Source organism: Melanerpes formicivorus, unplaced genomic scaffold (genome assembly GCF_026170545.1).
Source record: "Melanerpes formicivorus ecotype bairdi unplaced genomic scaffold, bMelFor1.0.p_v2 SCAF_43, whole genome shotgun sequence".
NCBI lineage: Eukaryota > Metazoa > Chordata > Aves > Piciformes > Picidae > Melanerpes > Melanerpes formicivorus.
The window spans coordinates 95,000-119,990 of record NW_027142395.1 but is presented as its reverse complement, the minus strand read 5'-3'; the positions used below and the strand labels follow the sequence as shown (position 1 = coordinate 119,990).

At 41.8% G+C, this 24,991-nt stretch overlaps 1 long non-coding RNA gene across 2 annotated transcripts in view; it reads left to right on the top strand.

The window, feature by feature from the left end:
• Positions 1 to 10,243: 10,243 nt before the first annotated feature.
• The window catches only part of LOC137451383 (uncharacterized), a 61,802-nt gene continuing 47,054 nt past the window's right edge, over positions 10,244 to 24,991 (top strand). The window contains exons 1-3 of one of the 2 annotated variants that reach the window (XR_010989807.1): positions 10,244 to 10,340; positions 11,275 to 11,357; positions 11,926 to 12,142. This is a non-coding gene — a long non-coding RNA (uncharacterized lncRNA). Of the gene's footprint in view, positions 10,341 to 10,966; positions 11,358 to 11,925; positions 12,143 to 24,991 lie in introns of those variants that run through there. The other variant, XR_010989806.1, reaches the window with a different exon arrangement.

The window sequence follows — 24,991 nt, the reverse complement described above, 5'->3', positions numbered from 1 at the left end:
GACTGTGTCCTCTTGTTCTGGTGCTGGTTGCCTGGGAGAAGAGACCAAACCCCACCTGGCTACAACCTCCCTTCAGGTAGCTGTAGACAGCAATAAAATTACCTTCATCCCAGGGCATACTGAATCAACTTTCCTTCCTGTCCCACAGTAATGCTAAGCAGTTATCCCATATCACTCACCCACAGTCACTGAACAAAGAATGTCAAACAATGCCCATATAAGTATCGGTTTGGGGAGTATGCCTTATATTGTACTTCTCCTACTCAGATGCATTTCCAATTCTGTCCAGTTGGATACTATATGCACCTGATGGATCAATATTCATTAATAATTCATATTCTTAGCATAGACTTTTATAGATCACTCATATTCTTACAAGATAGTAAAGCACAAAGCTTAACTCACAATGACAGTTATTAGTAACTATTGCAACAAACTTCATAATCAATAATTTGGCCTCTACCACAGTAAAAATAAAAGTTATCTTGCTACTTCTGTCAGCTCAATAGGAAATTACTAGCCAGAAACAAAAATCCAGAGTACTTTCTACTACACATGCAGCCGAGCCTACAGTAGCCCTGAAACTCTTACATCAGACACCTTTACTTCTCAAAATACCTCTGCCCAGACAGTTCAGGCAGCTCAAAAGCTGCCAGCAGCTGAAAGAACTGGAGAGCTCTAACCCCAAATAAACCAGAAGCAAAAGCAGCTGTCTGATTAGACTCTGTGGATGATATATCCCAGGCCTTGCCCACTGCCCTTCCCACAAGCAACACCTGCTCTTTTGCTACAACTATAATTATTGGGTTAGCAATGTGACGGGACAGTAATCAAAAACATTTTGGAGCATTGCTAGAAAAAGAGAAATGATGTCCTAAATTATGTAGGAAATTCAGTAACAGTTTTATTATCAAAACACATGTGCTTTAGTTTCCTGTGCAAAATACAAATGTCTATGGGGTGGCACGTCTTGTCTAGCCCATTTGGTCTGGATAGGACCAAATGACAAAGTCAAATGTGCTCCTGTAAGAATCCCTTCTGAAAAATATCAATGAATGTGAAGTATAAATTATTTTTGGAGCACAAGCCCTATGAGGAGAGGCTGAGGGAGCTGGGGTTTCTTAGCCTGGAGAAGAGGAGGCTCAGGGGAGTCCTTATTGCTGTTGATAACTACTTGAAGGGAGGTTGTAGACAGGTGGAGGTTGGTCTCTTCTCCCAGACAACCAGCACCAGAACAAGAGGACACAGTCTCAAGCTGCACCAGGGGAGGTTTAGGCTGGATGTTAGGAAGAAATTCTTCTTAGAAAGAGTGATTGGCCATTGAAATGGGCTGCCCAGGGAGGTGGTGGAGTCACCATCACTGGAGGTGTTTAGGAGGAGACTGGCTGGGGTGCTTGGTGCCATGGTTTAGTTGATTAGATGGTGTTAGGTGATAGGTTGGTCTCAGTGATCTCAGAAGTATTTTCTAACCTGGTTTATTCTATTCTATTTTCTGTAAATCATTGACAATTCAGGATCACCTTGAAGGGTTTTCCAACTGGCTCCCTTAACAGAATGAGATGAGTCCTAAAGAACAGGAAGCATAAAAAAAAACCCTATGGAAATATATGAAATATATTCAGAACTGTATGCAACAGCACAATTAGCACCAAGGTAGCCAGAACAAAAATAAAGTGGAAAACACAAAACCATCACCATGTGAGGTGTGATGACAGCAATAGGCAAAGGCTATTGTTCCCCCTGCAGTACACCAGAGGAGACATGAGGAACCAATAACTGAGGTTATGCAGAAGGTCAAATGAGATGGCCGTGATGATCCACTCTGGCCTTGAACTAACAAAGAGCATTAAATTTCTCTCACTGAGATTGACATATGATTATACAACATAGAAGTAGAAGGACTTCCCTGCTTGTAAAGGAAGAACCTGGAAGGCATTATAACGTTGGATAAAACTATTATGCTGACTTTCTTTCAGAGCATCTATAAAGTTACAGTGGATCTTCTTAAGTTCAGCATAAGCATTCCTGTTATTTCAGCTGAGATGAATGCTTAGAACTGAGTAGAGTCCGAATGCACAACCAATTCTATGATGTGAAACAACTGTTTCTTGGTGTTTGAAAGCATTCCAATGCAAGATGGACAATGAAAGATTATTATGGAGTTCTTGAGGTACCTTACAGTTCATATTTCCTATGTAATATTGGTCTATGTTTCTTATAACAGGGAACTGCAAAATGGAGATACAGTTTTGCCTTGGTTTCACCAATAGCCTAAAGAATCCCTTTACTTCCACTGCACTGTGAAATGTCTGCTTTCTATTGGATGTCTGGATCTAGTAATTTGAGAATCAGATTTCCCCATGAGAAGGTGAAAGAAACAGAAGGAATACATATTCAGGTTTTCTGTTGGCTGGAACTGTTTTTAAAGCTGAGAGATGTGTGGGTGGAGGATGTGAGAAGGATATTCTGTACTGACATATGCATGTGTAAACAGCCATTCAGTGATGTGTAAAGAGCTGAGCTGAACAGCACCCATGAAATACACAAGTTTCCCCCAATGTTTGATACCTGGTTGGTTCAGCTCCCTATAACTGTTCTCATCAGTAAGGCCCCAGATGGAAAGGTTTTTAAACTGTCCTTCAATCAGTGTAATTGATTAAACAGTCATGTGGACCAGTGTTGACTACAGTGAAGACAGGTTGTAAGGAAGTGGACAGGAAATGGGAATGTCTGTATTTACATGCTAAATTGTATTTTCCATCAGATGGCCAAAGGCTTGAGTAGGTTGTCTGCTGGACTTGGAAAGGAGAATGATGTTTGAGGTTGGTAAAGTTGTCCTAGAGCTTGCAATGCATCTTAATTGGGTTTTTGTGAGGTCTCTGTTTGTTTGGGTATTTTTATTTCTTCTTGCTCTTCTACTTTAAACTTGGACTTTTCTGGTGGTGGGTACGATATAAGGGAAAAAGGTATATATGCAGTTGTAAGGCTTTATGAGATTTCTTCACACATAAATTATGCACTCTTTTGGGGCACTGAAATCACTGCATCACTGAAACATTCAGCTTCTCAGCAATGCAGCAGTTTCAGAGGTTCAGTGAGAATGGAGTTAATTATCTGTAGTCATCATCTCTCATGTATTTTCTAGGTCTAAGTCAGGAACAAGGCACTGAACCTAGACAGTTCTTTCCAGAGAACATGCTGTGGGCTGCGAGATGATCACTACCTAGGCAGAGCAAGATTTCTCCTGTGGCTCTTTGGGTGATGACAAGATTTCCCAGGAGGTGGAAATGAGAATGGATGTAGCCAAAGCAATCATGTTGGCTAGGTCTGAACTAAGGTGAGATTGGAGAAAGGGAAGGCCTGAGACAAAGAAAGGAATGGAAGTGCTAGCTCTCTTCCTACTAGAATGACCAAGAAAGAGAGGTTGATTCACTGAGAAACTCCTTATTTGGGAGAGAAGCAATATGTACCAGAGATGGTGAACAGAGAGAATAAAATATGGGATGAATGTCAGAGAACCCTGATTTAAGAATGAAGTACATCAAGGAAAGCTAAAAAGCACACTGGCCCAGAACAGTGGGAGTCCTCCACAGCACAGTCTCATGTAATTCCTTTTTGGACTAAGGTAAGATTGGAGAAAGGAGAAGCCTGAGACAAAGAAAGGATTGGAAGTGCTAGCTCTCTTCCTACTAGAATGACCAAGAAAGAAAGAGGTTGATTCACTGAGAAATTCCTTATTTGGGAGAGAAGCAATACTTACCAGAGATGGTGAACAGAGAGAATAAAATATGGGATGAATGTCGGAGAACCCTGATTTAAGAATGGAGTACATCAAGGAAAGCTAAAAAACACACTGGCCCAGAACAGTGGGAGCCCTCCACAGCACAGTCTCATGTAATTCCTTTTTGGCTGACTTTTTGCCAGAGCTGCATCATCTTTGCGTTTTCCTTGGGAATTGGCACTGTCACAGGTGTAGTTGGTGGAAGTTATTTGGAAGATGTTTGGAGTGTATTTATTTCCGCAAGCGATACTTCACATTCAGAACAGACTCTGGAATGCTAGTCCCAGAGACTATTCTTGATTACTGATGTCATTAAGAGATATCTTGTCTGTGATGCACTAACGTTTATTTTATAAGGCAGTGATATGATTACAGCTTCAATCTGATTTTCTAGTCAACATGTTTGGCCTAGGATTCCCAGGAGCTATCTTGGAAATTAGTTTCCTAAACTCATCTTTTAGTCATCTAGTAGATGAAGTTATCTTCAAAAAATTCTTAATCCCTAGTTCGGCAGTTACTAGCTTCTCAACACTTTATCTGACCAGGCAAAAGGTCCTGCAAAAAGGTGACAGGGAACAGTCGACTGAAGTGCATGCACACCAATGTGGGCAACATGGGAAACAAACAGGAGGAGATGAAAGACATTGTGCAGCAGGAAAGCTATGATACAGTTGTCATCATAGAAACGTGGTGGGACAATTTACATAACTGGAGTACTACCATGGATGGCTACAGGCTCTTCAGATGTGTTGGCCATATATTAGGGAGAGTTTTGATTGAGTCCGTCAGCAGTAAATTTGCAGACGACACCAAGTTGAGAGCAGGTGTTAATCTGTTAGAGGGTAGAAGGGCTCTCCAAGTTGGCAAACATGATGCCCATTTAAAACAAAGGCTGCAGGAAGTATCTGGGAAACTACAGACCTGTCAGCCTGACCTCAGTGCCAGGAAAGGCCATGGAGCAAATCATCTTGAGGGTCATCACATGGCACACCCAGGACAACTAGAAGATCATGGGCTCATGAAGGGCAGGTCCTACTTGACAAACTTGATCATCTTGAATCATTTCACATCAGTTTTTATTCAGTTAAACTCTCTGATGTGAGCAGACTCAAGGGGCCTCCAGGTAAAAATAATGTAATTAGCATAATATCATCTGGCTAAACAGCTCCTGCTCTACCACCACCATTACTGCACCCATCCCAGATCTAGGGGCAAGACCCTCACCAGCCAAGATACCACACAGAGGAGCTCAGCCCCAGTAAGGAGGCCCAGCCAGCACCCATGGAGGATATTGGAGGAGTCATCAATCATTGCCCTACCTAACCCAGGGGCCACCAGGCCCCCCCAGCCTTTGTTGTCACCATCACCCAGTGTATACCATAGGCACTCACCAGTGATGAGAGGAAGATTCCCCCAGCCCAGACGGGCTCAGTTTGGGGCTTCTGCCTCTCCTGGGGGGGGGGGGGGGGGGGGGGGTTGGGGGTGGGATTAAAAAGGGGAGTGGGTGGAGAAGGACCAAGTAGCCACACCTGGGGTAGGAGGAGACTCCAACAGAGCCCAGGTACCCTGGGTTTGAGGGGAAAAAGGGGTAAAATGGGGCAGGTGAGGGAATTTCAGAGTGTCAGGGAGTGATGGGACTGGAGGGAGTGGAAAAAAAAATGGAGGTGAGTGGATTCATATTGGATCTTGGTTGGATCTTGGAGATTGGTTCTTTCCCATGGGGGTGGTGAGACACTGGCCCAGGTTGCCCAGGGAGACAGTAGAGGCCTCATTCCTGGAGGTTTTTGGGGCTGGGCTGGATGTGGCTCTGGGCAACCTGATCTGGTGTGGAGTGTCCCTGCCCATGGCAGGGGGGTTGGAACTGGGTGGTCGTTGAGGTCCCCTCCAACCCCAACAATTCTATGATTCTAAAATAATTTTGCAGTTTAGGTTGGATGTTAGGAAGAAATTCTTTCAGAAAGAGAGAATACCAAGAAAGAGAGAATACCAAGAGAGAAAACCAAGGATAAGGAAAAGGCAGAGATACTTAACACCTTCTTTGCCTCAATTTTTACTAGAAGGGCAGAACATCTTCCTGACAGCTGGCCTGCAGAGCTAGCAGAAGGAGCCAGGGAGCTGCACAGTTTCCCTATGTTCCATGAGGTGGTAGTTGGAACTCTCCTTAGCAGCTTGGATCCCCACAAGTCCATGGGACCAGATGGGATTCATCCTAGGGTGCTGAGAGAGCTGGCAGATGAGCTGGCCAAGCCACTCTCCATAATTTTCCAGCAGTCCTGGCTCACTGGCGAGGTCCCAGAGGACTGGAAGCTGGCCAACGTGGTGCCCATCCATAAGAAGGGCCGGTTGGATGAGCCAGGGAATTACAGGCCTGTCAGCCTGACCTCAGTGCCAGGCAAGATCATGGAACAGGTCATCCTGAGTTCAATAACACAACACTTACAGGATGGCCAAGGGATCAGGCCTAGCCAGCATGGATTTAGGAAGGGCAGGTCCTGCCTGACCAACCTGATCTCCTTCTATGATCAGGTGACCCGCCTGGTGGATGTGGGGAGGCCTGTTGATGTAGTCTACCTGGACCTCAGCAAGGCCTTTGACACCGTCCCCCATAGCAAACTGCTGGCCAAGCTGTCAGCCCATGGCTTGGACGGGAGCACACTGCGATGGGTTAGGAACTGGCTGGAGGGCCGAGCCCAGAGAGTGGTGGTGAATGGTGCCACATCCAGCTGGCAGCCAGTCACTAGTGGTGTGCCCCAAGGATCAGTGCTGGGCCCTGTGCTCTTTAACATCTTTATTGATGATCTGGATGAGGGCATTGAGTCCATCATCAGTAAATTTGCTGACGACACCAAGCTGGGGGCAAGAGTTGATCTGCTGGAGGGTAGAGAGGCTCTGCAGAGAGACCTCGACAGGCTGGACAGATGGGCAGAATCCAACGGCATGAGATTTAACACATCCAAATGCCGGGTTCTGCACATTGGCCACAACAACCCCATGCAGTGCTACAGGCTGGGGTCAGAGTGGCTAGAGAGCAGCCAGGCAGAGAGGGACCTGGGGGTGCTGGTTGATGGTAGGCTTAACATGAGCCTGCAGTGTGCCCAGGCAGCCAAGAGGGCCAATGGCATCCTGGCCTGCATCAAGAACACTGTGGCCAGCAGGAGCAGGGAGGTCATTCTGCCCCTGTACACTGCACTGGTTAGGCCACACCTCGAGTACTGTGTCCAGTTCTGGGCCCCTCAGTTTAGGAAGGATGTTGACTTGCTGGAACGAGTCCAGAGAAGAGCAACAAAGTTGGTGAGGGGTTTGGAACACAAGCCCTATGAGGAGAGGCTGAGGGAGCTGGGGCTGCTTAGCCTGGAGAAGAGGAGACTTAGGGGTGACCTTATCACTCTCTACAACTACCTGAAGGGAGGTTGTAGACAGGCTGATGATGGTCTCTTCTCCCAGGCACCCAGTACCAGAACAAGAGGACACAGTCTCAAGCTGCGCCAGGGGAGGTTCAGGTTGGATGTTAGGAAGAAGTTCTATACAGAAAGAGTGATTGCGCTATGGAATGGGTTGCCCGGGGAGGTGGTGGAGTCGCCGTCATTGAAGGTGTTCAGAAGGAGACTTGACGGGGTGCTTGGTGCCATGGGTTAGCTGTTTGGGTGGGTTGGATTGGTTGATGGGTTGGACACGATGATCTTGAAGGTCTCTTCCAACCTGGTTTGGTTTATTCTAATAAAGGTTTATTCTAATAAAGAGATTGGCCATTGGAATGTGCTGCCCAGGGAGGTGGTGGAGTCACTATCCCTAGAAGTGTTTAAAACCAGCCTGGATGAGACATTTGGTGCCAATGTTTAGTTGGTTAGATATTGTTGGAAGATAGGTTGGACTTGATGATCTCAAAGGTCTTTTCCAACCTGGTTAATTATGTGATTCTATGAGAAGGTGACCCACTTAACAGATAAGAGAAAGGTTGTGGATGTTGTTTACCTGGACTTTAGTAAAGCATTTGATACTGTCTCCCACAGCATCCTTCTGGACACCTTGTCTGCCCATGGTCTGGAGAGGCACACTGTTAAACTGGCCAGATGGCCAGGTCCAGAGAGTGGTGGTGATGGAGCTTAATCCAGTTGGCAGCCTGTCACAAGTGGTGTTCCCCAAGACTTGGTATCAGGGCCAGTTCTATTTAACGTCTTTATCGATGATCTACATGAAGGGATCAAACACACCCTCAGTAAGTTTGTAAGCAACAACAAACTGGCCAGGAGTGTCCATCTGCTGGAGGTGATGAAGGCTCTGCAGATGGATCTGGACAGAATGAATGGACTGAGACCAAGTGCATGAGCAACAAGCGACAGGTCCTGCACTTGGGTCACAAAGTCCCCATGCAGTGCTACAGACTTGGGAAAGAGTGGCTTGAAATTTGTTAGGCAGAAAGCGATCTATGGGTGCTGGTTGACAGCTGATTGAACATGAGCCAGCAATGTGCTCAGGTGGCCAAAAAGGCCAAGAGCATCCTGGCTTGTGTGAGAAATAGTGTAGCCAGCGGGACTGGGGAAGTGATCTTGCACCTGTACTCAGCACTGGTGAGGCTGCACCTTGAATACTGTGTTCAGTATTGGTCACCTTGCTACAAGAAGGTCATTGCGTTGCTGGAGTGTGCCCACAGAAAGGCAATGAGACTGATGAGGGGTCTTGAACACAAGTCCTGTGAGGAGTAGCTGAGGGATATGAGGTTGTTCACCCTGGAGAAGAGGAGCTGAAGGGAGACCTCGTTGTCCTTTACAACTACCTGAAAGGATGAGAGGAAATGGACTCAAGTTGCACAAGAGGAGGTTTGCATTAGATGTCAGGAAAAATTTCTCCACCAAAAGGTTCATCACGTATTGGTCCAGGCTGCCCAAGGAGTCACCATCCATGCAAGTGTTTTAAAAGTTGTATGGATAAGGTGCTTAGGGACATAATATAGCAGTTGTGCAGAGGGAGGTGTTAGATTATTGTTGGACTCTATGATCTTAAAGTCTTTTCCAACCAAGTGATTCTATAATTCTATGATTAATTTCAGTGCCCAGTAAGGTTGTAACTGTTGTAACACTTGGCTTTCTAACAAGAGCCCTTCAGCATTGCTCTACATAAAACTGGGGAAAACTGGATATGCTGAAAAAGAGGCAGTTACTCTGTCTGCAGTCCTTCCTGCTGTGTTTTACTTCAGTGGAATGGCCTTACGTGTGACATCTGCAGTTTTCACCTTGGGGATATAGACAGTTTTCTGGGAATGCAGCACACATAGAATCATAGAATCATTAAGGTTGGAAGAGACCTCAAAGATCATCAAGTCCAACCTGTCACCCAACACCTCATGACTAGTAAACCATGGCACCAAGTGCCACGTCCAATCCCTTTTTGAATACTTCCAGTGATGACAACTCTACCACCTCCCTGGGCAGCACATTCCAATGGACAACAACTCTCTCTGTGAAGAACTTTTTCTCCTCACCTCCAGCCTAAACTTCCCCTGGTGCAGTTTGAGACTGTGTCCTCTTGTTCTGGTGCTGGTTGATAGATCAAAGGAAAATCTTGTTCGTGATCCCCCTCCCCAAAAAATGTATGTATTGTTCTATGAAGTCATTCTCAAAAATATCATCAAAGTTTTCAGTTCATTCTCGTTTCACTTTCCAGAGGTCAAATTTGATACCTATCTATTAACTGAGTGACCTATTTCTCCCATCTTCACTGGATGGCTTTTTGGAATGCAGGTGTTGTTTCCACTAGGACTAAGGGGTAAATTGAGGCGCTGGAGTGGTTCCAGAGGAGAGCAACTAAGTTAGTGAAGGGCTTACAGAATATGGGCTTATGAGGAGCAGCTGAGGGAAGTGAGGCTGTTCAGTCTAAAGAAAAGGAAGCTGAGGGGAGACCATACCACTTGCTACAGCTACCTGAAGGAAGATTGTCATGAAGTGGATGTTGGTCTCTTTTCCCAAGAAACTAGTGATAGAACAAGAGGGAATGTCCTGAAGTTGCACCAGTAGAAGTTTAGGCTGGACATTAGGAAGCATTTTTTCATTGAAGGGGTTGTCAGGCGTTGGAACAGGCTACATAAAGAGGTGGGTGAGTCACCATGCCATGATATGTTTAAAAGGTGTGTAGATTAGGCTGTATAAAAACATAGCACTTATTCCCCAGACTGAAATACTATGGCTCTTTCTGAACTCATGCTCTTTTTTTCACACTGGGATGTTTACAACCCACCAGATGATTTTACACTTTAAATCTAAGGTGTCTAAAGAGCGGTGTACTTTACACCAAGTACAAAAGATCTCAGAATTGGATTTTACATGTTTAACCTGTGTATTCAGAGGCAGAATGTTCCTCTGCTCATGCTTCAATGCATGAGCTAATCTTAAAAGAACAGGGATTAAGGAGAAGCTTTGCTCATGAACAGGTTAGTCCTGGCTGTCTCACCCAAGCTGCACAAGTTCATTCAGATTCCTTGGAGGTGTGCAGCACTGATCACTATCCAGAGGCAAGATATTGGGATGGATGGACCATAGATATGAGCTAGGACCACAGTTTTCAGGTAAATTCCCACCAAAAAATTGTTCTTCTTTTTGGTTTTGATTCCTTCCATATGCATTATAAATTGTTCTGTCCGTTGGTGTGTTGGTACTGGTGTGCAGTAGTTTGAATGAGTTGTGTTCTTGCCTACTCTTATTTAGTCAGTGCATCCCATGCTCCATCTAGGAGCAGCCTCTTCAACCAAGGGATACAGAAGAAAATATATGTCTCTGTGTTTGGAGGCTGGAGAGAGGAATCTGCCAGTATATGAGAAAGGCTGATCAATCCTCCTGAATCCTTTCATCTTAATTTAAGGTTTATTTTGACCTTCCAATACTGTTCAGTACAAAGGGAGAAATACTTGTCACCAGCATTAGAACAAACAATATTTAACACAAAAATCCTTTGTAAATACTCTTCTCTTGGCATTTAAGATGCTAAAATATATAAAGGAAAATTTCTTCTAGCATTGAATAGCATGAATGCAAATGAAAGTGTTATTATCTATATCTCTCCCTATACAGATACAGATGCATATGACTACCACTACAACATTTCAGGCACTGGCAGCAACTGAGAGCTCTTTGCAGCTGCAGCTTCTGCACTTTGCAGTAAAATTTCTCCCCCCTTCCTTTTTCCCTCAGCTTCCCCCGCCCCCAGAGAAGTGACATGCTTTCCACTGACAAATGTTGAGTGTAGCTCCTGAGGATTTAGCATGTCAGGCTGTGTCTACACAGCTTAGGTTTCTATTATTATGCAATGGCTTAGAAGGCAGTGCTTTGCCACTTAATTACAGAGCCAATCTATACTAGGACCCTGAGTTTGGGTGCATCTTTCTGTACCAAGTATTAGCCTCTCACCCACAGAAGCCTCATCCCTGTCATACCCTCCTTTCTTCTGGTTTCTGATTTATTTTTTCCCTTTCCTATGCTACTTTTTTTTCCTTTTTCCCCCAGAAGTGAGGGGTCTGACTGAGTCGTGCCTGCACAGATTTCCACGCAGCAGAAAGCACTTGCCGTATGTTGCGTCGTCAGAAGAGGTAAGAAGAAATTCCTGAAGCTGCCTTCTAGTTCTCTTGGGTTTTTCTTTCTGTTTTTTTGTTGGTGGTTTTTTTTTTTTTTTCCCTTTCCTTTTTGGTGTGTGCACACTGCTTGTCTTACAAGCCGTGCAGGCTCTGCCATCTAGAGCACTTTGCGAGATCACTCCGGTTTGCTGTTTTTCCCTTTTTCCATCTCTGCGTGAGTGTGTGTGTGTGTATCTCCCTGGCTCTCTTCGCTCTCCCCCCCCGCTACAACTCGACCCTCCTTCCCAGCACACACGCACATACACAGAAGCTGGGCTTGCTAGTATGAACTTGAAGACTTGCAATATCAAAATACATGTGTTACCTTGGGATGCATTAGGATCTGAAAGCTCGGAAAGCCTGCAGGCTGCTTAGTCCTCCAAGACTGGCGTTTTTAAACCGAGAAAGACCAGAAAGAGTTACTCACTTTTTTTCCTTCCTTGCTTTCTTCCCTCTCTCTCTCTCTTTTTTTTTTTTTAATTTTTCCCCTCTCTCTCTCTTTTTTTTTTCTTATTTTTTTTTCCTTTGGATATTACTGAAAAAGGAGTCTCAGGGATTCCCACACTTGGACTTCACTGAATCAGGCTGGCAAACATTCTAGTCTGCATTTTGGTTTGCTACAGATCAACCAGGATTTTTTTTTTTTTTTCCTGATTATATCTTCCTTTGAAGAAAAAAAAGGATGCATGGCATAGAAAGAAGGTCCAAATGCCTGTCTGAAAGTGTTTCACCAAATCTGGGATAAATGTTACTTTCCAAAGGTAAGTACAAATGTGGGGATTTTTTGTATGTGTATGTATATATAGATAAGTATACAGCTATAAATTAAAGTATCTGGAGATATCTATATAAAACCTTCATGCATAGTTACCTCTGATGCAAAAAGATCCTGTTGTCATGTATTTTAAAAACATTAGAAATGTATAACTTTATCTTCCTTGTCATGCTAGCCTAGATATGATTGTTCATGTGGAGAAATGGATCTTAGCTTGATTTGTGCTTCCTGGCATGAAAAGGGTGTTCAAGAAGAATAATTTATTTATTTTTTTAGGTGTTAGTAGGATTCATTTTTTTTTATGGCATTTTTGAAACTATGATTGAAAGAGATTTGGAAAAAAAAGGATAACAATTTGTGAAAGTGATTTCAGCTTTTTGGAGGAATTAGTAAATCCTGAAAAGCTATGGAAGAACTTTGCTGGACACACCAACTCTGTTGTATATAAAATCACACAGTAAAAGAGTGGGGACCTTGGCAAATGTCATGTGAAGCAATGGAAGGCATAGGAACAACTAGAGAAGGGAAGGGAGTGAGGGGTGTGGGGTGGGAAAGGGCATCCACTTTGTTGTCTGCTGTCACAGAGGTGGGTGTTCTTGGTAAAGTGATGCCAGTAATGATGGCAAAGGATGTGGAACACAAGCAGGTATATCCTATGTCACGTCTGTCTGATGTCATCAGACATATATGCTGTTTTCAAGACTAAGTGTACTGAGAATTTGCCGGGGGGGGGGGGGAAGCATCTAAATGGCAGCACAGGATGAGATGTAGCAAAATGGAAAGTGGGACTCTCCCTGATTTGCATGGACATATGCACACTTTTGCATCACAAAACAAGTGTATGACTGAATAAAACAAGTGAGAAACTAAACAGGAGAGTAGAAGTTACGGATAAAAGTCAACAAGTCCCAGTATGATGGATTAGTCAACTGAAAATGCAAAGTGGTCAGTTGTGGAAATGTATCCAAGGAGGAAGGTAACTCCTTCTTACCTAAAGGAGAAAAATAACTTTGATTTAAATATTTTTTTTCCTCCTCAGAGCTAATCTATGGGTTCTGTGTGTGTGTGTGTGAGGGCCATGGCAATGTTATGTTAATAAGACTAGAATTTATTTTACCTACTCCATCTTTGGGATTAATAGGACAGAGCATTCTTCTGACAAGAAAAGACAGGCTTTGACAGGCAAACAGTAAGCATCACTTGATTTGTAAAGTCATAGTTAATTAAATTGACACCTCTTTATTATACAATGCTTATGAGATATAAGTCCAGCACACACCACACAATCGTCACTGGTATTTTCTCTTCCTTGTGAAAGAAGCAACGTTGCCATTACGGGTATCAATTTTCTATTGAACTTCACTGAAGCAAACCTGAACTTGTGGTGAGAAGTTAGACAATTACTTGTGCCGTATTTCAGGATGGTTACAGTTTCATTGTTTACAGCTTGCCCTGGGCTGGTGGTTAGTTTGCATTGCCTACAGATCACCACTTGAGCACAACAGAGTGCTTTTTGTGTGTGTTCGGCTCAGAGATGCCTTACTGCAGCAGCACAAAGCAGAGCGTCAGACCTTCACTGAAACTCCTCCTAATTCTCAGAGAGAGAAAGGATGTAATAAAAGATGAACAAAATTATAGGAGACAGGAAGAAAAAAGTCACTATACTCGATCAAGCCTTTTTAACCTATGAATCTGTATTATCTCTTGGATTGGAGATAATGTCTGTCCTGCTCTCCCCAGCACAATTCTGCTTTCTTTAGGATAACACTGGGCCCAGTGTCCCCCAGTATCTGGCCATGTTAGGTGCTGGCAGGCAGGCAATCAGGCAGCCCCAGGTGCACCACACAGTGTGAGAAATGCAATCCGTCCTCAGATCCACAGTTGCTGCTGCCCTCTGTACTCAGTGCCACTCTTCACAGCACTAGCACTTCTTGTTTAAATGTGTGTTTGTAACATAACTGTTAATTCTTCCCAATGCCAAGTAAAAATTTCACGTGTAGCCTTGCCCCACTGCTGACAGCTTCCTGGCAACCCTGTCCAAGTGCTCCCTCTCTTTGCAGAGGACCTTAGCTACTGACTGAACCTTGTAATGCAGTGTTGTTAGAGTCAGATGAACCCTTTTTTTTTTTTTTTTTTTTTTTTTTTTTTAAAAGGAAGGAAAAAGGAAGCTGGTTCAAAATTATCAAGTTTAACTCACAGTAGACAGGAATATACTTCATGTGACTTAGAATGACTCTAACTCGCTGGTGAGAGGGAGGCTGCACACTGATAACCCTCAAAGCTACATTTGCTTTCCACCTGCACAAAAGGGAGGGAAGGGGGTTATTACAGTGACCCTTCACTCCCAACCCCCTTTTCTGCATTGGTACTTCATTTCAGCCTTGACTTAGGGGGGGAGGGAAAGAAAAGGTATTTCATTCCAAGTATGTAACTCAGTCTTCTTTCTGGCCTGAGTGTTCAGCCTTACTTCTTTTGGTTTGTTGTAGTGTGCTGTCGTGTGTTTGCTTTCATGGAGAGAGCAACTGCTCTCTACGTGCTGGACTGAAAAGAAACAACACTATTTATGACAGGTAGAAGGCAGTTCTGATGACTGTGGAATCCACTGCCAGACACCAAACGGGCCATTGCTCTATCCCTCACATTTCCTCTTTGCCTTATCCACGTAGACTTTGATTATCTTGACTGAGGGTCTTGTCAAGGTGTGAGATTTACTCTATCAGCATTCAGAGGCTGCATGTTCTCACAGGGCACTGAACAAGCTTCTAGTCATCAACTGAAACTTGTAACAAGAGGCAAGGTTTTCTATGAGTATGCCGGAATGATAACAAACACCACAACTTGCCCAGTGTGATGCAGCACTCCAGTGAAGGGCTATCTGTCACCCACTGCCCAGCCCAGCTCCACCCAAGATGCACAGGAAGTTTCTAAGCCATACTTCTGCTTCTAGGAACTGAATTTACTGTCTGTGTGGGTGGCTGCCAAACCTTGGCATCAAATTAAGAGATATAAACATGTTGTTAAAAGGCCCAGTGTGAAGTTACATGGAAACTGGGGAAAACACATATACCTTAGAAATATTTCTACTTCCCTTGGAGCAGCGGTAGTCTTCATACTTCAGAATATTTTCATGACAGTATTTCCAGTTTTTCTATCTTCCTGTCATTTGCTTTGTCCTGCTTATGATCCAGGTCTCTGATGACATCCTCGTCTTCCCAAGAAAACATTTGTGACAAATACAAGCTGTCAGCTTTGACATGGAAAATGAGAGCAGCATAAAAAGTCGGAAAAGATCTATTAGTAAAAAAAATTAAATGAAATGTTGTTTTAAAAATATGAGAGCAAAGGAAGAGATGTGCTGTCAGGGTCTGGTCCTATGCAGAATCTCTACTGACCTATATAGAAGACAGATCTGAATATAATTTTTTTTTCCAGTGATAAATGTGCTTGTATTTTTTTCAGGAAAATATAGATTGATCTGAACAAAATATGACTGGGATATGGTCACTTTGATGAATTTCCTCACTGAAAATCCTGTAGGGAGGAAAATGCAAAACACCCCATCTTGCTTATTTCTAGAAGATAACTTTTACTTTTTCTTTCCAGTTTGTGCATTTTATATGAAAACTGAAAACAGTTCATGTAAACTTGGTTAGAAAAGGGGCCATGCTCGAATCCCATGACAAGCACATCTGTCAGTCAAACTGTAACTTAACACTTCTAGCTCATTAGAAGGCTTGCATGCTTTCTATCTCAGCTTGGGCTAAGGAAATTATAGGCACCTCCATTTCAATTCCTGGTATTGGAAAAATTTTGTGTGCCAACCCCTACATGGAAATCAATTTTATTTGGCCAAGGGGGATTATTCCAGAAACATCTTGCCAACGAGTGCTGTGATATGTAAAGGCCTTTGTCTGCTCTTGAAATTATTTTTCCAGCTATGAAAAACTGAGAAGATATGCCAGCTAAAGAGGAGCAGACATGACAGAATGGCTGCACCCATAGTATGAACAGTACAATGAAGAAGTTAGGAGGCTTCTGATAATCACTCCTCAGGAAGGAACTGGTCTCTAATCCTCTGGCAGATCTGCTATCACTGTGGTGTTATGGAAAGAGGTGAGATAAGGAGAGGGCCCTGGAATAGCAGTAAATCCAGGGTCCCAGACCCTGGTTGGTCAGCAGGTGACAGGTAGCACTGGTGCATCCCAGTGCACACCAACGTTGATTCTGCGCAGAACACAAAGCTGGATTAAGGATAAAATCAACGAAGTACGTGACAGCTGAAAGCTTATCTGTTTTAATGGAGTTAATGTTGCACTGAAAAATCCCGGGAAAACACATGTGACAGTGGAGCAGAAAATCATCAGGGTGACTCTTTCCCTGAAGCCAAAGGAGGTGGGACAGAGCTGAGCACAAGTCTTTCTGTTCAGGACTGAGATAAACTGCTGAAGCTGTATAGTTAAGACAATAGAGTTTGAGTTGACTTAGCCGGGGAAAGTAAAGAGTTTGAAGGACCTCAATATGATCAAGCCACATGAACTGTGGGGATCAGACTTGTCTGATATAGGGGAAATGCACACACTAGTGAGGAGATCAGGACATTTTCCTCTTCTTTTTAAGAACTGCAGTTTGCTTCTGGCAGGCTGAGGAGCAAGGGAGTTCAAAATGGCACCAGATGCAAAGAGTCCTTAGCTGTTCTCTTCCCGTGTCCAAGCTCCTCCAAAAAGCTTCAGTATATGTGTCAGTCAGAATGAGTAATCCTTCTTTTGTTAGAGCCTAAAGATAAATAATAACAGGAAAAGAAAAGAGGCTGTCTTAAACATGCTGCATTCTCTGTTGCAGTGGCAAGATGGGTGGGTTGTGATATCTGTGAAAAAGCAGCACCTCACCTGTATGTGTGCTAGAAAGGAAAAACTGTGTACCAGAATTTATATCAGATCCCTCTGTTAATAGCCTTAAAAAAAGAAAAGAAAAGAAAAATCTGCCCTTTCAGTACAGAGTGAAAACAAAGAGCAGTCAAATGGCAAAAGGAAAAGTTGAGAAGAGGAAAAAATGCCTGTCATCACTTCTGCAGCAGTCCCTGTCTGGTTTGAAAGCAGACAACAACAAATGTATGTCTCCTCAGAGATAAAAATCAAAACCTTCCATATCATTTCAGTAGTCATTTGATCTTCTTCCCTTTGTGAACATTCCTGTGACTAGGTAAATACATGTAATACTCAGAAAGCTCTCCATGGCTTGTGTATGAGACAAGCGTGCTAAAGTAAAAAAGAAAACTCTATTGTTTGAACATAAATTATCTGGACCAAGAGCATTTTGTTGGTTTCCTAAACTGATGGCTAGTTGGCATTTTGTATGAGTTATCTCCAGTGTAAGTGAATGTTATCACTACTGTTGGCAGGTATTTACTGTGCATTGGATTTTAAATAAGGGAACAACATTGATTCCCTGCTCTCCAAATTATTGACTGCGTTTTCTCCCTGTAGTCAGGTCAGATATCTTCTATAGAAATGTTCAGTAGACAAATGTGTTAGGTCACAGAAACTCTCAAAGTTGTATTTTGGTTGGTTGGTTGGGTTTGTGTGGGGGATTTTTTGTTTGTCTTGGTTTTGGGTTTGTGTGTTTGTTTTTTAAGGATAACTGTAATCAAAATGTCTTCTAGTTATACCTGAAAAATCTCAATTTAATTGACAACTATCACTGTGAGGTATGTTTTTTCCAACCCTATTTCACATAACTGAGGTAGCGGGCCAAGACATGAATACTTCAGATGTCATCCACTTTACAAGGACTCTGTGACCTTTCTTTATCACCACAGCTGATGTTCACAGCTCCCCAGATGCATTTTGACAATGATATCTTCTTAAGATGAGGGAAGGTTGTTCAAAAGCTTTATAATCTCACAGTGTGTCCAGGAATCTCATACAAGGTGAGCTTTCCCCTGCCCATGGTCTCCCTACCATAGCTGGACCTGATGGTCTTCCAGCTAGTAGGAGAAGTTTCAGATGCCTCAATAAATGTAATTTTTATTCTCATCCAAGGATGAGTGACAGCAGTTTCATGTGAGCTGCAGAGAACTGGCCTTGTTAGCAGTTGGTAAGAGCAGAAGAGTTGAAGAGCAGCCTGATGGGTATTCATGAGAGCAAATGTAGTGAGGGAAAAGAGGGTCACATTTGGAGAAAGACTGCAGGAGTTTTGGTAGGAGAATGAAGAATCAGCAGTGGTAATTTAGTGGTGTCTCTTTAGATGTTTGTATGACCCTTCTTGATGCTGAGCTGGAGTGTCAGGCTAAGCTAAAGAAGGACTTATGATACGTGTCTTTAGTCACATTGTACATAGCTGATCTCTCCTTGAGCCAGTGTGGGGTGCTTGATTTATCACATCTAAATTTTTTGAGCCTTTTGGTGAGCACAAGAAAATTTGAGCCCTTTGTGCATTTGTTTCTCGTTTTCTCCATCTTCCACTTTCTTGAATCCATGAGTGGAATGAGGATGCCATTTAATTTTCCTTAAACTGAACACAGAGCTTTCTGTTATCACTGAGTAGCTGAATCACTAATTAATAATTATAACCCATCCCACCAACTTTTACTAGAACCTGGCAATAAGCTTTCAAATTAATTTGAGAGAGACTCTAAAATATGATAGAATCACCTTCATACAGTATCTTTCCAGAAGGAGTGCAATTGATCAGGCTCTTTCATGCCGGATGACAAATGGCTGCATTTCATGCCCATCTTAGTGTTTTGTTTTCCTCTTTGACAAGTTTTTCACCTGCTAATTCTGTGAGCAACATAACAGAAATCTGTAATGACCCTGTGGGTTTGTGGCTCAGGAAACTTCCCTATATTTGGGATTGTGCCAAGCAAAGGAATAAATACTTCCTTGTGCGAGAAGGCTGAGATAGGACATGAATTCCTATGCATTTGTGCATTCTAGCCTACGTCAATGTCCTACCACAGAATGGAAAAATCAAAGTTATGCTATACACTATCTCAACTCCAGGATTTATATTTAAAAATAAAAACAATGCCTTCAGGCCAAGGAACAGCTGCTACAGTTCTTTCCACCATGGCTCATTGATTTTGTCTTCTCATTCAACACATTCTTCTAGTCCCATGTTGCAATAGTCAATGTTAAGTCATAGGTAGTTCATGTAGTTACCTAGCAGGAACTAGAACTTAGTTGGAGGAGATTTTACACACTGAGGCCATCATATATATGGGCTTTTACACCACCAAATCACTAGACAATGAAGGAAAACCAGAGAATGAAGTCTTTGTTAAGCTGCTCTGTCTCTTTCTATCAGTAACAGTCCTTCTGCTCATTTAAAGCTAGTTTTAAGGAATTGCTTTCAATTTGGTTTTTGATAGCATGTATTGTTTTATTGTGGAACTATGATGAACTTAGTGTGCATATTAAATGTGCAGTTTACCACAAAAGTCCTTCTACTATGAAAATCACGCATCCTTTAGGAAAATCTAAATAAAAAGCCTACCAAACACATTGTGTGATGTAGTTGCACTCATAAGCTTTCACAATCATTCCCTCTTTTTTCTTTATATTGACAAGTATATAAAGAGCAATGAACTCTACAACCAGCTCTTCATCCTAACTGTGTCTTGTCTTGCTGGCTTAGGTAAAAAGCAAATTACAGCTAGAGACTTGATTTGTGCATCAAATCTTAGTACTCAGCAAATCAGGTCTGTTTTCAGAAACCAGTATCTTCAGTCAGTATTTCAAGATGTGAAGCTGGGCAGTGTTCATGCCCCAAGTTGATTATGCCATGTTTGTAGAGCCTTTAGTCATAGGTGAGAAAAACATTTAGGAACAAAAGAACACAGGTTTGGATTTTTGTTCCCCTTCCTTCCATTCCATATTGAATTTTCAGAGCCTTTCTGACATTTGAACAAAGCATTATGTGGTCTCAGGTTGTGATTCTCAGAATAATTTACATTTGCTTCAAAACATCTCTCCCTCACCTATACATTTATTTTATAACATATATTGGGGTCCTTTTATTATTAGATTATTTTTAATTTTGTTGTTGTTATTTGTTTCTCTTATGTTACCAGGAAAAACAAAATAAACAACCAAACATGTATCTTTCCAAAACACTTCTTTTTTTTTTTTGATACCTTGCCACAGAATAATGGATACTGGTGAACGTTTATAAGGCATCAGGTAGTAAAATCATATTGATCACAGATAAGGACAAGTAAGCTTATGAATAGATATTTGGAATTTATAGGAATCATAGAATCATACAATAATTAAGGTTGGAAAAGACCTCAAAGATCATCAAGTCCAACCTGTCAACCAACACCTCATGACTACTAAACCATGGCACCAAGTGCTACGTCCAATCCCCTCTTGAATACCTCCAGGGATGGTGACTCCACCACATCCCTGGGCAGCACATTCCAAAGGCTAACAGTTCTCTCTCTGAAGAACTTTCTCCTCACCTCAAGCCTAAAAGAGAGGAGAAAGACAATTCCTTACAATTCAGTCGATGAATGGAATGGAATGGAATGGAATGGAATGGAATGGAATGGAATGGAATGGAATGGAATAGCATAGGATAACATAGCATAGCATAGCCTAGCCTAGCCTAGCCTAGCATAGCATAGCATGGAATAGCATCTATAGACCATACCAGACCAGACCAGGTTGGAAGAGACCTTCGAGATCCTCATATCCAATGAGTGATATGAAGCAATATCGGTCACTCAGATTCCTATTACTGACATTTAACCTGTGTGATCTTCAAATGTCTTTCAAGCGTCATGCTTTCAAGAGTTAAGTCATTCAGAGAAGCAGCAAATTTTGCGCCACACGTAATTTGGGTGACCAACAATCTGAACATAACAGGAACAGTGATTAAGCAGATCATGAATATCAGTAGCAGGCAAATCACGCATGGCTAGAACATGAGGTGCTCGTTTGTCAAATATATACGAAGCAATTGAGATAAAATAAGAAATAAAGTAAGAATTTTTTTTTTTTTAATCAATTCTTCTAACCAACATTGAAAACTAATAAAACTAAAATGTAGCCTGTATTGCTGTAAGTGCATTTTAATATTGGCATCCTGGCATTTCACAAAAGAAAGGAATGGCATCAAGAGCCCCTGTGACATTGTGTATAGATATAGATATTCTTTTATTGTAGGACAAACCAGACAAACAAAACAAAAACAACAATAAAAACAAGAAAACAAAGCCCCAAACCCCACAGAAGACAAGAACAAAACAAACAAACAATCAAACAAACCCCAAACAAAACAAAGCACATAGGAAGGAAGCACAAGTTTGTACTTGAGGCTTTGGTCTTAAATTCAAAGGAGGCTTACAAGAAACAGCCTATGAAGGATTTCAGGAAAACTTGCCAGAAAGACATGCTTGATTGCAAAGAAAAAGGGAAGGCAACTTTTATGATTACAACTTGGTTAACTTTGGAAATATTTCCTCATTTCATAAGTGAGGTGTCTTGTGAAATGGAAATGGTGATTTGAAATTTAATGCTCTGATAATTCACAATTATGTTTCCACTTCAGAATCCATTTTCTGGAAAGGTTAAATGAGTCCAACTTAGAGGATCTTACTCCTGTTCGAAGAAAACATTGCGACTCAGCTCAGAAAACAATTTTAATTCCTCTCTATCCCTTTTAATTCCTTTCTCTCAAAGTCATTACACATGTGTGTTTGTGTAATGTGCTGCTTATGTGTATGCATATGGTTACATCTATTCTTGGCAAAAAGCATAGACTTTGCTTTTCAATTCTGCTTCTGTAATAGGAGATAATGTTAACATATGTCAGAGACCTGTACTGATACTTCTGAAGTGGTTTTAAATGAGTGAAGATGAAGGAAACACTCAGGGGAGTGACTCTATGTTGGCAAAAAAAGAGACACAATACAACAGGAGCTGGCGATGAATTTCCAATCACCTTTTCTCATTAGATTTTGTCCAAATTAGTATACTGAGTATGTTGGGGGAGGGGAAGTGGGGAAAAGTTATTCAGCAGTGTATTTTTCATCTTTTTTTAATTATTTTTTAATTTTAATATTATCAGCTGGAATATTTGTGGGGTTCCTTTTAAGGCAATACTGAACTTTATATCATGTTAAAAGCTCTGATGTGGCATTTGCCCTATTTTTGCAAAAAGAGAAAGTTTTTTGCGTTTTCCAAAAACATAGACACATTCCAAATTATAATTAGTCAGTCTGAATAAGCCAAACTCATCTCTCAGTCTATGATAACATCAGGCTTTCCTAACATTTTTGGGATTGTTGCTAGCCATACAGAGATGGTAGCATTTCTCTTTCTAGAACTTTTCTTTCCTATTTTGGTTTTTTTCCTGCTTCCTTGCACTAGTAGGTCTAATATTTATGGGTGGTTATGTATAAAGAGAACAGATACTTTAATGACTTCTTCAAATAAGATAAGACTGTAAAAATGCTGAATTTGCTTCAAGGTTCACAGGACATGTAATATGAAGGTAAAATGGCAATAAATATGTGGTATTGGAATGTGGGATGGGGGTTGTGGCAAAGCAGGCCATCATAGTTCCTAATCACTGCAGAGAATTAACCTCTGAATTCTAGCTGAACAGAAGCAATGGAGGGTGAGAGAGGACACACGCATGGCTGATCATCAAGGGACTAAAAAGGACTTCACTACCAATGCTTCTGTGAGATATGAAAAGTAAAATCAGCAGCTGAAAAAAAAAAAATCGAGTAAAAGTTTTCCTAGAATGCAGAGATTTTAGGGACTGTGTATTAGTATGCTGACACTACAGTAACAAGTCCATATTCCTTTAGTGTATCTTCCACTTAGCACTCTGAGCAAATATGAATAAATTGATCTTTGGAGCTTTCAGTGTAAATTGGGTTACAGTTACTATTCTATGAGTGAGAAAAACAAAGCATAGATTTTGGCTTAAACTAGTCTGTGGTCACATGCAGAGTCTACAGGAGAGCTGTTGCTCAGGTTGCCCACTGAAATAGGTAAAAGTCTTCCAAGTATATGTTCAGACAAACCAAATCTTTTCCACACATTTTCTACTTATGAATTGTCATACTGAATTACTGACAAAATGCAGACCATGAGAAATTCTACTGAAAGTGTTATTTTACTCCAATGATAGACTAAAATCTTTTATTCATGTAACATATGCAACATTTGTGCATTTCTTATGCTACATCTAAGATTTATTTTGCATCTTAATTTTTGGGGCTCCTTATTTCAGCTGAAGTTCTTTAGGATGTACTTTATACGAGGTCACAGATGACTTATTCCCTTAGTTTTTAAACAAAGAACCTAGAGGACTTACCTCTCTGTCATTGTGCAAGTAAAAGTAACCTTAGCCTCTGGTGGTGAAAATGGTCCATGTAGAAAAATCAGAAAGCTTAGCTGATGCAAAATCAAAGAATCATAGAATCAATAAAGTTGGAAAAGATATCAGAGATCATCAAGTCCAACCTACCACCCAACATCTCATTGCTAGCCAAACCATGGCTTCAAGTGCCATGTCCAATCCTCTTTTGAACACCTCGAGCCATGATGACTCCACCACCTCCCTGGGCAGCACATTACAGTGGCAAATAACTCTTTCTGTGAAGAACTTTCTCCTCATGTTCACAGTTCACTGGCTTAGTTGTTAACTGAGAAAAATGTAGTCTGTTCATAAATGGTTCATATGGGAAAAACAAGTAGAATTCATCCCCAAATCATCCCCATTCATAATTAGTTGTGCATATTCAGAAAACAAAAATTATTAAGTCCTTTGATTACAGTTTTTCCTTATCACTTTCACAGGACTGCCTTTAATTTTGCACTGGCAAACAAACAAAAAATGCCTTCAGATCCAAGAAGGTTCTACACTGCAGCTGTCAATCACCCATTTCATATTTGGTGCCATTTGGTGTCATTTGGCTGAATTACAACTGTTCTCTCATTCCACAGACCACAATCCAGTCTCAGCTGTCCAAATATCTGTTACCTACAACAGAGTAATGATCCTCTATGTCTGTCACTTGCACTGATAATGCTCCTAATTACTCAGACACATTTTATCTCCTATGACATTCAGTTAAATGAAGATACACTCCCCGTGGAAAACTTACTTTTAAAGTCCTATCCCAACTCCCCTCATCGTACAGTAAGCAGCATCATGTTAACTTGTTTTTCTTGGTGCAAGACTAAAGGAGATGTGAAGAGCAACAATAAATCTTCAATCACAGTGATTAGCAAACATAATCTATAAGAGATATAAGCACAGTAGTAGTTATTAAATATAGATGGTTTACTCACTGTGCCATCAATAAACTTGTGACTTGTGGATTCCTGAAATTTTTCAGGCAGTGATTCATTCATGATTTCATTTACTTTTCTGTATAATGTTATAAAAGGAAGAGATTTTGGCTAATGCCACAAACATTTCTTGCTGAGATGTCTTCCTGTACTCTCTAGCTCAGGAAAACAAAGTTTAGAATCATAGAATCATAGAATCAATAAGGTTGGAAAATACCTCAAAGATCATCAAGTCCAACCTGTCACCCAATACCTCAGGACTAATAAACCATAGCTCCAAGTGCCCTGTTCAATCCCCTCTTGAACACCTCCTGGGATGGTGACTCCACCACCTCCCTGGGCAGCACATTCCAATGGCAAATGACTCAGTGAAGAACTTTCTCCTCACCTCGAGTCTAAACGTCCCCTGGTGCAGCTGGAGACTGTGTCCTCTTATTCTGGTGCTGGTTGCCTGGGAGAAGAGACCAACCCCCACCTGGCTACAACCACCCCTCAGGTCTCCCCTGCGCCTCCTCTTCTTTTTA